We start from the raw sequence: 12,301 nt of genomic DNA on the forward strand, positions 1-12,301 counted from the left end.
TGTGAGAGACGTTTCGGCGATGGTACAAATTGCTATCGAGAAGGAATCACTGTAACGTTTTCTTTTATGTAGGATCATCGAAAATGTGCAATCTTGCTGTGTTAATATTACTACGCGATTCGTCACCTTCGTCTCAAGTATTCCTGGCGTAATCGAACACAGTGTTTCAGCTTCAAAACATTAAGAAAATACAAACTCGGGTCAGAAGTATAGCAGTCGACCAGGCTCTAATACTGACCATATGCTTGCACGTTGAACGCAGGCTGCAGGCAGCTAACTAAGAAGTGGCATTACAGTATCAATTATTTCATTGTTTTCGTTCTCGCTCTTCTTTTTATAATTGGTACTGCAAAGAGATTTCATAACTGTCCTGTTCGTTTCATTAAATTCACAGCATAGCACTTTTTGCAGCCAGTCGCCAGCGCGGTGCCAACGTTCTAAGTCCTTTGCTTATCTGTGCCTAGTTTTTATTAGCGAGAGGGTGTCAAGTTTGACGAGTTGGTGACCCACTTAGTGTCACTAAAGTGCTTTACAAACAGGGCACAGGAGAAGAAACACGTAAGACAAGCACATGTCATAACGTTCCATCGCAGAGCAAGGGATACGTGCACACTACAAGTAGGAAAAGAGCACCAACTTGCACCATATCAGGCAGCAGACACAATTTCAGGAGTTTTATATAGGTAGGCAAAATAAGAATGGCTACGTTGAAAAATTAGTGCAGCGTTTGTTGGTTTTGAGCTCAATCATGCATGCCTGAAAGAACCGTGATCACTGTACATGCGGCGTGCTGCAAGGATGCTCCTGCCGTATCAGTGTTGTGGTATGCCTGACACGCGGCTCTGCAGCGGCTTGCCTAAACCAAGCTGCTTGCGCTCTGCCATAACACCTAACAAGTAGCCTAGCAGATCGAACAGAGGGATTGTTTTCCTGTCATAAACCTTTCTCCGCATTGCAGTCCCTATTAAAAAATCTGGTATGTACGTGGTATAGGTGGCTCGTACAAACTAGATTATTGGATATGTCTCTCATACCCCTTGTAGGAATACGCGTGCCTCGTATCTCTCGTATGAATACGAGAGCTTCATATCCCACGTATGCGCTGCCATACGAGGGCCTCATAATGCGCATATGCACTGCCATACGCTACTACTGGGCTACGCGTGCTGCACAACAAATATATATTGTTACGAAATAAGTTTATTTACAGGGTGAAACGGAGGTCTAAGAGGAAGCCACAGGCCAGGCCGAGCTGGCGCAGAGCACCCCGAGAGCACGCGTGCTCACTCTACTTCTTCTTTTTCTGGCTCAGTCGCTCAGTGTTCCGACATTTTCCCGGGGGCAGACGAAGCTCGCCGAGCGAGTTAAAGGGACCTGTGATGATACTGCTTGAGTCTAGCCACGTGAGCAACTTGCGTCGCACGTGAAGGCCGATTACTTGCCGTCACTTTGGCGACGACATAACGGCGACATGGAACGAAGGACAGCAGGACGCAGGCTTTCGGGCACAACTAGGAGCAAAGGAGGACCATCAGCCGAGTAATTTTTTTTTTGTACAGCAAACCATTACGAAAAGTAAACGGGGTTGTTCCTGCTGGCTAACGGTCAGCTGCCCGTCGGGATTTACAGTTAGGATCACAACGTTGCTCGCTCTCCAAGGTACTCAGGTCTGGAAAGTCGGAAGAGATGGAGACTAGGTAGTCATCGAAGTCATCATCGTCAGCTTTAGTGTGCGGCGAAGGGAGACGGGATAGGAAATCAGCATCCGTGTGATAGCGTCTGCTCTTGTAGTTGAAGGCGCAAAGCCCAGCGGGCCAACCGGCCAGACAGGCCATGCAGCCCAACAAGCAAACAGAGTGAATGACGGTCAGTCCCTATCGTGAATGCGTGGCCGTTTAGATACGGACGGAACTTCTGAATAGTGAAGACGACTGCTGTGCACTGGAGTTCAGTAACGGTGTAGTTTTTCTCCGCTTCTGTAAGTGTCCGACTAGCGTAGGCAATGACATGCTTACGGGCATCGCAGAGCTGAACAAGCACAGCGCCAACGCCTACGGCGCTGGCGTCAGTATGCAGCGGAGCTGACGCCTACGGATCAAAATGCCGCAGAACCAGGGCAAAAAGTAAAAAAAATTTCAGCTGTTAGAACGTCGACTCGCAGTCAGCAGTCTACAGGCATGGGATACCTTTGTGAAGGAGAGAGGTGAGGGGATAGGAAAGCTGTGCGAAATTCTTGATAAAGCGCCGAAAATATGAGCAAAGGCCAAAAAATCTTCGCAGATCGTTAACCGTGTGTGGCTGTTGGAAGTCGCGAACCGCTGATATCTTTTCAGGGTCCGGTCGTATGCTGTCTTTGTCGACCAGAAAGCCTAGTACGAGGGCTTGACGCTCACTGAATTGACATTTCTTCGAGATTAAAATAAGGCCAGCTTGTTGGATACAGTCAAGAACGACCGACAGGCGCTGATTGTGCTCGTGAAATGTCCGGCCGTAGGTAATGACGCCGTCTAAATAGCACATGCAAATTTCCCATTTCAGTCCGCGGAGCACGGTATCCATAAATCACTCGAATGTCGCTGGAGCGCTGCCTTAAACTAAAGGGCATAACGTTGAATTCAAAGAGACCAACAGGGGTCATGAAGGATGTCTTCTCCTTGTATCAGGGGCGCATGGGAATTTGCCAATATTGTGACCGTAATCAACAGAAGAGAAATATGACGCGAAGTGGAGGCAGTCGACGGCGTTGTGTATTCGTGGTAGGGGGTACACGTCTTTTTTTGTGACGGTGTTTAGGCGGTGATAGGCCACACAGAATCTCCATGAGATGTCTTTCTTCTTGACTAGGATCACAGGAACAGCCCAGAGGCTACATCATTCCTGGATCACTCCGTTCTGTAACATTTCTTCAATCTGGTCGGCGAGGACTTTTCTCTCTGAAGGTGAAACGTGATTAAGCTTCTGACGAATTGGCGTCACTTGCCCTGTATGGATGCGCTGTTGCATACGAGACGCCGGTGGTATAGGGACGCTCGTTGGTCTTGAGCAATACCAAACACTGTGGCGTAGCGAGCGAGCGCTCTTTGAAGCAGACACTGCTCACTAAATGACAGTGACTTGTTAATCATGCGCGTAAAGTCAGCAGAATTATCATGGCTGGTATCGGGGTTGGATTTTTTCCCGGCGGTTGAAATTTTGACCGTTCAATGCTGACAATGGCTTGTTCATCAAAACTTGCCAGTTTAAGTCCTAGTGGAAATGTTGTCGATTGGGTTGAAACGTTCACTGTCCACAAACGAGTACAACCATCAGTGGTTGCAACGAGGGAGCGAGGGACTATCACATTTTTCTTGAGCGCGTTGTTATAATCGGGCTCGGCTAAACCACAACAAGAACCCGTGCGAGGGCAAGAAGTATTGAGAGGTACAAAGATTGCATTCTGAGGGGGCAAACATACATCTTGCGACATGCACAGAACGTCCGCGGCATCACTGGTGCTATCTGTCATTGAAGTTCGCGCGTCACGGCGAAGAGAAATCGCACCACTTCCACAATCCAAAGTTGCACCCCATTCACACAAGAAATCAATTCCTAAAATAATGTCATGCCTTGTACGTGCATGCACAGTAAATTCACTTCTATATGTCTGGTCCCCTATCATAGCTGAAAAAGAAAAGACCCCACATGGGCTAACGTTTCCCCGCCACCTCCGCGAAAGGTAGCGTTCCGATCCTAAGACAACATAACTTTTTGTCGAAGGTGGTTTTTCAAGGACAGGCTGATAACAGAAACTGCCGCCCTTATTAACTAAAACAAAAGCACTCACATTGTCAATTGTCAACTACACATACACTTTGCTTTTAAAGAATTTTGCACCAGGGGCTCTTGATGAAGATGAATATATTGCGGCCTCACCCCCGTCGGTCGCACCAGCTAGTTTCCCAGCGGCGGCGGTGAGGAGCGACGACGAGGTGATGGAGAGCGCCGTTGTCGTGTCGGTGGTGCTGTGAGGCTGCGCTCGGAAACGGGGGAGTCACTGTGGTGCGCGCGTCCCTGCTGCAGCCGTTGGATGGAACTGGGATGCGGCCAGGACTCGTCAGCGGGCATGCATGCGTCAGCGGGCATGTCCGTGCGTATAGGAATTAAACCGTGGAGCGCGCTGCTGGCGGCGGGGGCAATATCTAGCGATGTGTCCAGGCACACAGCAGCTGTAGCAAATGCGGAAGTCGCGGCTTTTCGCGGGTGACACCGGTGTCACCCGCGACTCCCATGGGTGTCATGGGTAGAAACGAACTCTCAGGCAGGTTGTAGGAGGGAAGCGCCCACGGAACAAATTGTTGTGGTGCATCTTGCCGGAGTCCCAGACTTGTCAATTGCGGTGGAAAGTTGCTGCCCTCCTGACGCTCAGCATAGGTTTTGCGAGACTCTCGGTAAAGCGGCAGACACACGGTCCGATTCGGTGTCTGATCCGGCGTTCGACGCGCCCGAACGACAGCCAGAATCGAGGTGTTTTGCCGTGCCGAAGCGCCGGATCGGACGTCCGGCGTGTGACAAACCGGGCAGATTTTCATCGTCCGACGCGTCCGACAACCGCACCATCGTCTGGCCACAGCCAATCATAGCACGGCTGGCATGTGACGTTCTCTGATGTTCCCTCCACAGAGGCGGCGCTGGCTGGCCGGTTTCTCGCAGTGTTTGTTTTTCCTTGCCTGCTGCAGTTTGTTTCTGACACGAAATAGTTACCAGATCAGTAAAATTATCTCGAACGTGTGCTTGTTATGCAAACTAGTGACTAGTACACTAGCACTAAGCTACTGGCGAGATCGGGAGCCGCGACGCAAAGTCATTTCGAGGGCAGACATCACACACCGACCGTCTGAGCGAGGCTGCTCGCTTCGCTTGCACGTTTGCCCTTCGCAACGACTGCGTTGAGTCATCATCATCATCATCATCAGCCTGGTTACGCCCACTGCAGGGCAAAGGCCTCTCCCATACTTCTCCAACAACCCCGGTCATGTACTAATTGTGGCCATGCCGTCCCTGCAAACTTCTTAATCTCATCCGCCCACCTAACTTTCTGCCGCCCCCTGCTACGCTTCCCTTCCCTTGGGATCCAGTCCGTAACCCTTAATGACCATCGGTTATCTTCCCTCCTCATTACATGTCCTGCCCATGCCCATTTCTTTTTCTTGATTTCAACTAAGATGTCATTAACTCGCGTTTGTCCCCTCACCCAATCTGCTCTTTTCTTATCCCTTAACGTTACACCTATCATTCTTCTTTCCATAGCTCGTTGTGTCGTCCTCAATTTGAGTAGAACCCTTTTCGTAAGCCTCCAGGTTTCTGCCCCGTAGGTGAGTACTGGTAAGACACAGCTATTATATACTTTTCTCTTGAGGGATAACGGCAACCTGCTGTTCATGATTTGGGAATGCCTGCCAAACGCACTCCAGCCCATTCTTATTCTTCTGATTATTTCCGTCTCATGATCCGGATCCGCCGTCACTACCTGCCCTAAGTAGATGTATTCCCTTACGACTTCCAGTGCCTCGCTGCCTATTGTAAATTGCTGTTCTCTCCCGAGACTGTTAAGCATTACTTTAGTTTTCTGCATATTAATTTTTAGACCTACTCTTCTGCTTTACCTCTCCAGGTCAGTGAGCATGCATTGCAATTGGTCCCCTGAGTTACTAAGCAAGGCAATATCATCAGCGAATCGCAAGTTACTAAGGTATTCTCCATTAACTTTTATCCCCAATTCTTCCCAATCCAGGTCTCTGAATACCTCCTGTAAACACGCTGTGAATAGCATTGGAGATATCGTATCTCCCTGCCTGACGCCTTTCTTTATTGAGATTTTGTTGCTTGCTTTATGGAGGACTACGGTGGCTGTGGAGCCGCTACAGATATCTTCCAGTATTTTTACATATGGCTCATCTACACCCTGATTCCGTAATGCCTCCATGACTGCTGAGGTTTCGACTGAATCAAACGCTTTCTCGTAATCAATGAAAGCTATATATAAGGGTTGGTTATATTCTGCACATTTCTCTATCACTTGATTGATAGTGTGAATATGGTCTATTGTTGAGTAGCCTTTACGGAATCCTGCCTGGTCCTTTGGTTGACAGAAGTCTAAGGTGTTCCTGATTCTATTTGCAATTACCTTAGTAAATACTTTGTAGGCAACGGACAGTAAGCTGATCGGTCTATAATTTTTCAAGTCTTTGGCGTCCCCTTTCTTATGGATTAGGATTATGTTAGCGTTCTTCCAAGATTCCGGTACGCTCGAGGTCATGAGGCATTGCGTATACAGGGTGGCCAGTTTCTCTAGAACAATCTGTCCACCATCCTTCAACAAATCTGCTGTTACCTGATCCTCCCCAGCTGCCTTCCCCCTTTGCATATCTCCTAAGGCTTTCTTTACTTCTTCCGGCGTTACCTTCGGGATTTCGAATTCCTCTAGACTATTTTCTCTTCCACTATCGTCATGGGTGCCACTGGTACTGTATAAATCTCTATAGAACTCCTCAGCCACTTGAACTATCTCATCCATATTAGTAATGATATTGCCGGCTTTGTCTCTTAACGCATACATCTGATTCTTGCCAATTCCTAGTTTCTTCTTCACTGTTTTTAGGCTTCCTCCGCTCCTGAGAGCATGTTCAATTCTATCCATATTATACTTCCTTATGTCAGCTGTCTTACGCTTGTTGATTAACTTCGAAAGTTCTGCCAGTTCTATTCTAGCTGTAGGGTTAGATGCTTTCATACATTGGCGTTTCTTGATCAGATCTTTCGTCTCCTGCGATAGTTTGCTGGTATCCTGCCTAACGGAGTTACCACCGACTTCCATTGCACACTCCTTAATGATGCCCACAAGATTGTCGTTCATTGCTTCAACACTAAGGTCCTCTTTCTGAGTTAAAGCTGAATACCTGTTCTGTAGCTTGATCTGGAATTCCTCTATTTTCCCTCTTACCGCTAACTCATTGATCGGCTTCTTATGTCCACTTATGTCTTCTTATGACCACGGCGGCGGTCAGACCTGCGACGCAGCAGAGGCTGCTAAGAATCACTGGCTCCGGACAGGCCGCCATTGGAATATGAACCTGGCAACGTTTAACGCTAGAACGTTATCTAGTGAGGCGAGTCTAGCAGTGCTATTGGAGGAATTAGAGGGCAGTAAATGGGATATAATAGGGCTCAGTGAAGTTAGGAGGCCGAAAGAAGCATATACAGTGGTAAATAGCGGGCACGTCCTGTGCTACCGGGCCTTAGCGGATAGAAGAGAACTAGGAGTCGGATTCCTGATTAATAAGAATATAGCTGGTAACATACAGGAATTCTATAGCATTAACGAGAGGGTGGCAGGTCTTGTTGTGAGACTTAATAAGAGGTACAAAATGAAGATTGTACAGGTCTACGCCCCTACATCCAGTTATGATGACCAGGAAGTCGAAAGCTTCTATGAAGACGTGGAATCGGCGGTGGGGAGAGTGAAAACTAAATACACTATACTAATGGGCGACTTTAATGCCAAGGTAGGCAAGAAGCAGGCTGGAGACAAGTCAGTGGGGGAATATGGCATAGGCACTAGGAATAGCAGGGGAGAGTTATTAGTAGAGTTTGCGGAACAGAATAATATGAGGATAATGAATACCTTCTTCCGCAAGCGGGATAGCCGAAAGTGGACGTGGAGGAGCCCGAACGGCGAGACAAGAAATGAAATAGACCTCATACTCTGCGCTAACCCAGGCATCATACAAGATGTGGACGTGCTCGGCAAGGTGCGCTGCAGTGACCACAGGATGGTAAGAACTCGAATTAGCCTAGAGCTGAGGAGGGAACGGAAGAAACTGGTACATAAGAAGCCGAACTGCGTTGAGTAAACCAATTATATCCAGTTACGGGCGACCTAAGTGTACAGTGTTAATCGTTTTGGCAAACATAAGCGCTCTTTGACTTAAGCGCCGTCGGCACGTCGTCCGCCAAGCTAGGCCTACCGGCCCTATCGCTGACTGTTAGCGGAGTCGTCAGTGGACAACGCGCCGTCATGAAGTGTACTGTCACTCGCAGGGGCATAATTTTATTGACAGTGTTCGCGTAAAGCGTAGCAGTGTTGTGCAGAGTTGTTTATATTGCGTTTCTCGACGTGGCTAAGAAGTCAAGCTGGGGCGCTGGATCTGGGCGGAGCTTACGCGCCGCTCAATCTTTCGGATGCACGCACCGTGTGCCCTGAATCGTCGTATGCCGCATGCTGGACGATGTGGCGCCGCACCTCGAGTCGGACGCTGAGTGGTACCGTGTGTCTCCTGCTTTACTCTGACTTGCCCAGGTGACTGGTGGCACACGAGAGCGATTGTCAAATGCACACTGATGGCATACATGAGCGTCGTCAACAACTTAAAGGCGTTCAAGCTCTTCTTTAACCACTTGCCGAATCACCGAGGAAATGTCATCGTGGGTTGGGACGGACACGCTTGTAATAGTAGTGGCATTGACCAAACGCCCGAACTTTGGTCCAATCCTTGTCATTTTCAGCGCTTCAAACGCCCGGCAGTGTTTCTTGAGATCAGACGGAGTACTAAGATCTTCCTTCGTTATAAGGAAATTTTAAACATCTTCAGCAATTCCCTTAAGCAGATATCCTACTTTTTCTTCGTCTGTCATGGTGGCGCTGACGATTCCTCATAATTTCAAAACAGCCTCTATGTACGTTGTATAAATTTCGCCAGGTAATTGAGCTTGTCGGAAAAGCGTCTGCTCAGCCTTCTTTTTCTTAGAGATCGGGTCCCCGAAGCACTTGAATTCTTCAACTAAATTATTTCAGCTTCTCAGAACGTTCACGTGATTTTCAAATCAGAGGAGCGCGGTTCCAGCGAGAGAGAAAAAAAAAACCACGTTATCGTGCTGCTTCGTAGTGCTCCAGTGGTTGTGGCGACTCACTCTGTTGTGGTGTTTAAGCCAGGTGTCAACGTCTTCGTTCGCCTTCCCCGAAAAAGTGGCTAGCTCTCGCAGCGATGTCCAGTAGCCGGCCTGACCTGTGTGATTGCTGTCTGGTTCGCTGAAGATGGGGTCATCATTGTCTTCTCCGGAATCGGCCATGTCCGCTGCTTGTGGTCGTAAACTGGTCAAGCGTCTACTCCGTCGGACAGTCGGTAGGGCTGGGTCGTCCAGGATCGTCCAAGATTTGCCCCGCACGTCCGCCAAAGATGTTACGAAAGATGTTTATTTACAGGGTGGAACGAGGTCCAAGGTGGAAGCTGCAGGCCAGTCCCAGCTGGCGCAGAGTACACCGATATCACGCGCGCACTTTACTTCTTTTTCTGCAGCAGTCGCGCAGTGCTGCGACAATAATAATTGTACGCTTAATATTTCATGCAGCGTCTGCACCATGAGGCCCTCTTGTTAAGGGCTCTGCATTAATTTTGCCTATGTGGAGCATTTTCTTGAGGAGATGTACATGAACCGGTTAATATGTATCTGCTCAATGAAGAGCAGATATACATTCTAGAAGGCCTTCTAAAATTATCCTCCGCATGCGACTTGGGCCGAGCACATACTTGTCATGCCCTCTAGAACTTAATTCCTTCGAGAGAGAGAGAGAAATTTATTTACAGAAAGGCAGAGAGGTCGGCCCGAGCTATAACTTGCTCTGGCCTGCGACTCTACACTGGCGAAAAGGGACGGGGAGGGAAAGGGCTGATGAATGATGATGGTATAAGAAAGAGATGGGTTTATACAAATTCAGAGAGTTGTGGCATCTCTAAAGCCGTGCGTCCAGCCCAGCGGCTTGGAGAAAAGCTACATCGACTCTTGTTACCAGGGCTGCGCTGTTTGCATTAGGCCAAGGACCTAAAAGAAGCTCGTCTGACAGCTGTCTCTCAAGGATCTTTGCAATCGAAGAGACAAGTTGCTGTCGTTCTTGCACGAACGCGGCACACACACAAAATATATGTTCAAGTGTTTCTGGCACCTCACAGCATTCACAGTTTGGGCTAGTATCGCTGGCACCTATCATATGTCTGTGACAGTTGGTGAATGCGACACCAAGGCAAACCCGGTGCACCATGCTCGCGTGGCTTCTTTTGAGCTTGTGAGGGACACGAAATTTCATTTCTTCGTCCCATTTGTGTAATCGTTTATGTCGTCAATCTGGTTGGGTCCAGTGTTCCAACGTAGAGTTGCGGTTTACGCGACGAAGTAGGGGGTTTGTGTCTGTTCGTGAGAACGGAATGCGTACTTCACATACATTATCTAAAACAGTTTTCGCTTCAGCGTCTGCCTGTTCGTTCCCGATCAGGCCACAGTGTGAGGCTATCCACTGAAAGGTGACATTGTGGCAATTTCTAGTTGCGTGGTCAAGACACTCTGTAATTTCTATAGCCATGGAATAGTACGGGCCCCGTCTGAGGATACAATCGTTTGAAGACCTGGCTTGCAATCGCAGAATATTGTCCATGCGCGAGCAGGCTCCTCGGAGAGAAATCGAAGTGCCTCCCGGATAGCAACAAGTTCTGCGGCAGTTGATGTTGAGCTATGGTCTAGTTTAAACCGCCGAGCGATGATCATATGTGGAATGACGAAAGCTGCAGTGGAGGCATATGGTGTGACAGAGCCATCGGTATACACGTGTACGGTATCTCTGTACTTTGCAGAAATGTGCAACAGGGTGAGTTTCCTGAGGCCAATAGATGCAACGGATGACTTTTTAGTAATTCCAGGGATCTGCAGTGTAACGACAGGTTTAGGCAGAACCCACGGGGGTATTCTCGGAATACAGGCGGGAGAAAATCTTGACGGCAAAACACTCTGATGGCGCGGTATAGTCCTTGAAAAGCTGGAACCAGGGTGGGTGGCAGGGAGCGATGACAGAGGATGCTGCCTGTGTCGGGTCAACACGCGAAAGTACATTCGAAGAGGCTTGCAGAGCAAGTATACCCCAATAGGACAAGCACGAGCTTCCGCTATTGTTCCATTGGTTGACGTGAATCGTGGGAGGCCTAAACATATGCGCAATGCTTGAGCTTGAATGCTCTCCAGCGCGCGCACGCAGCCAAGTCCCATGCTTGAGAGCGCCATAATGCTGTACCGTATATATCCTACGAATAGGGCTAGGTATAATAGAAGTCATGACGACTCCGAGGGGCCCCATCTCGGTCCTGCAATGACGCGAAGGACGTGAACAAAACTCTTCAGCTTTGAGTTCAGTGCGGCGACGTGTCTTGACCTAGATAATCCCCGGTCAATGACTACGCCAAGGAATCTGTAGTGTGTAACTGTAGGCATCGCTACTCCGTTAACAATTATTGGACAACTGGTCATTTTTTTTTCGCGTGAATGTTCTCTCTGTTGAGAGTTGGAGGCCTTGACGCGGCAGATACTTAGCTGTGATTGTCACTGCACGTTGAAGCCTAGCATGCATTTGGGGACGGGTGGCTCCTTCAGTGATGCAACGTATCTGGGGGATGTCTGCCGCAGCACGGAGTTTCCGTTCATAGTGCAAAGGAAAGATCCCGCACAAAACTTTGTCATTATCGTGAACACTGGCCAACATTTTCTCAAGGGAGGACGACGAACTCTTCACCGCTACAATGAGAGTAGCCGTCTAGGATTGAAATGAGCAGATTATAAGTGGAACAGCTCTCTGTGCCTTCGTCTAGCCATGATGACAACAACGTAGAATGATTTTGCGAGGAAGTCTAAGTAGCCACAACCAGCGCCAATATGATGATGTAGTCAAGATTATGCACTCTAAAACAATATAACGCCCTTTGGGTTGTATCTTGCCACGCAACAATAAACGTCACCTGTCTTGTCCGCATTTTATTTCTTTAACACTGCGAGCCTGGTACATCCCAGTAACGAACGACATGCGCGTAATCAGCATGACATAGCATTCCCGACAGGAAAGTTGTGGGCGTGGTGTTGTCAAGAAAGGAAACGCAAGCAAGGCAGATGACGAAAATCGTTGTGTGGCAGATATACACCCAAAAGGGTGCACCTTTGTCTAAGAGTGTGTCATTGCGAAAATGAGGAAAACCAATGTAGAAAATTAAGAGTGGAAGATCATTGCAAAAACAAAAAAATATCTGTAGCTACACTCTAAGAAAACCTTACACCCTTTGGAGCGTATATTTGCCACACAACGATAATCGTCATCTGTCTTGCTCCCATTTCCTTTCTTGAAAACGCTGCGGTCGTTACTTTCCAGTCGGGTATGCTAGGTCATGCTCATAACGCGCATGCCGTTCGTTACTGGAAAGTACCGGGCTCGCCGCGTTAAAGAAAGGAAATGCGC

General features: G+C 48.4%; 1 protein-coding gene across 2 annotated transcripts in view; it reads right to left on the reverse strand.

The window, feature by feature from the left end:
- The window catches only part of LOC142571201 (transmembrane protease serine 11D-like), a 99,212-nt gene that overhangs the window by 22,048 nt on the left and 64,863 nt on the right, over positions 1 to 12,301 (reverse strand). The gene's annotated exons all lie outside the window — the stretch shown is intronic.

The sequence above is a fragment of the Dermacentor variabilis genome, chromosome 2, assembly GCF_050947875.1.
Source record: "Dermacentor variabilis isolate Ectoservices chromosome 2, ASM5094787v1, whole genome shotgun sequence".
NCBI lineage: Eukaryota > Metazoa > Arthropoda > Arachnida > Ixodida > Ixodidae > Dermacentor > Dermacentor variabilis.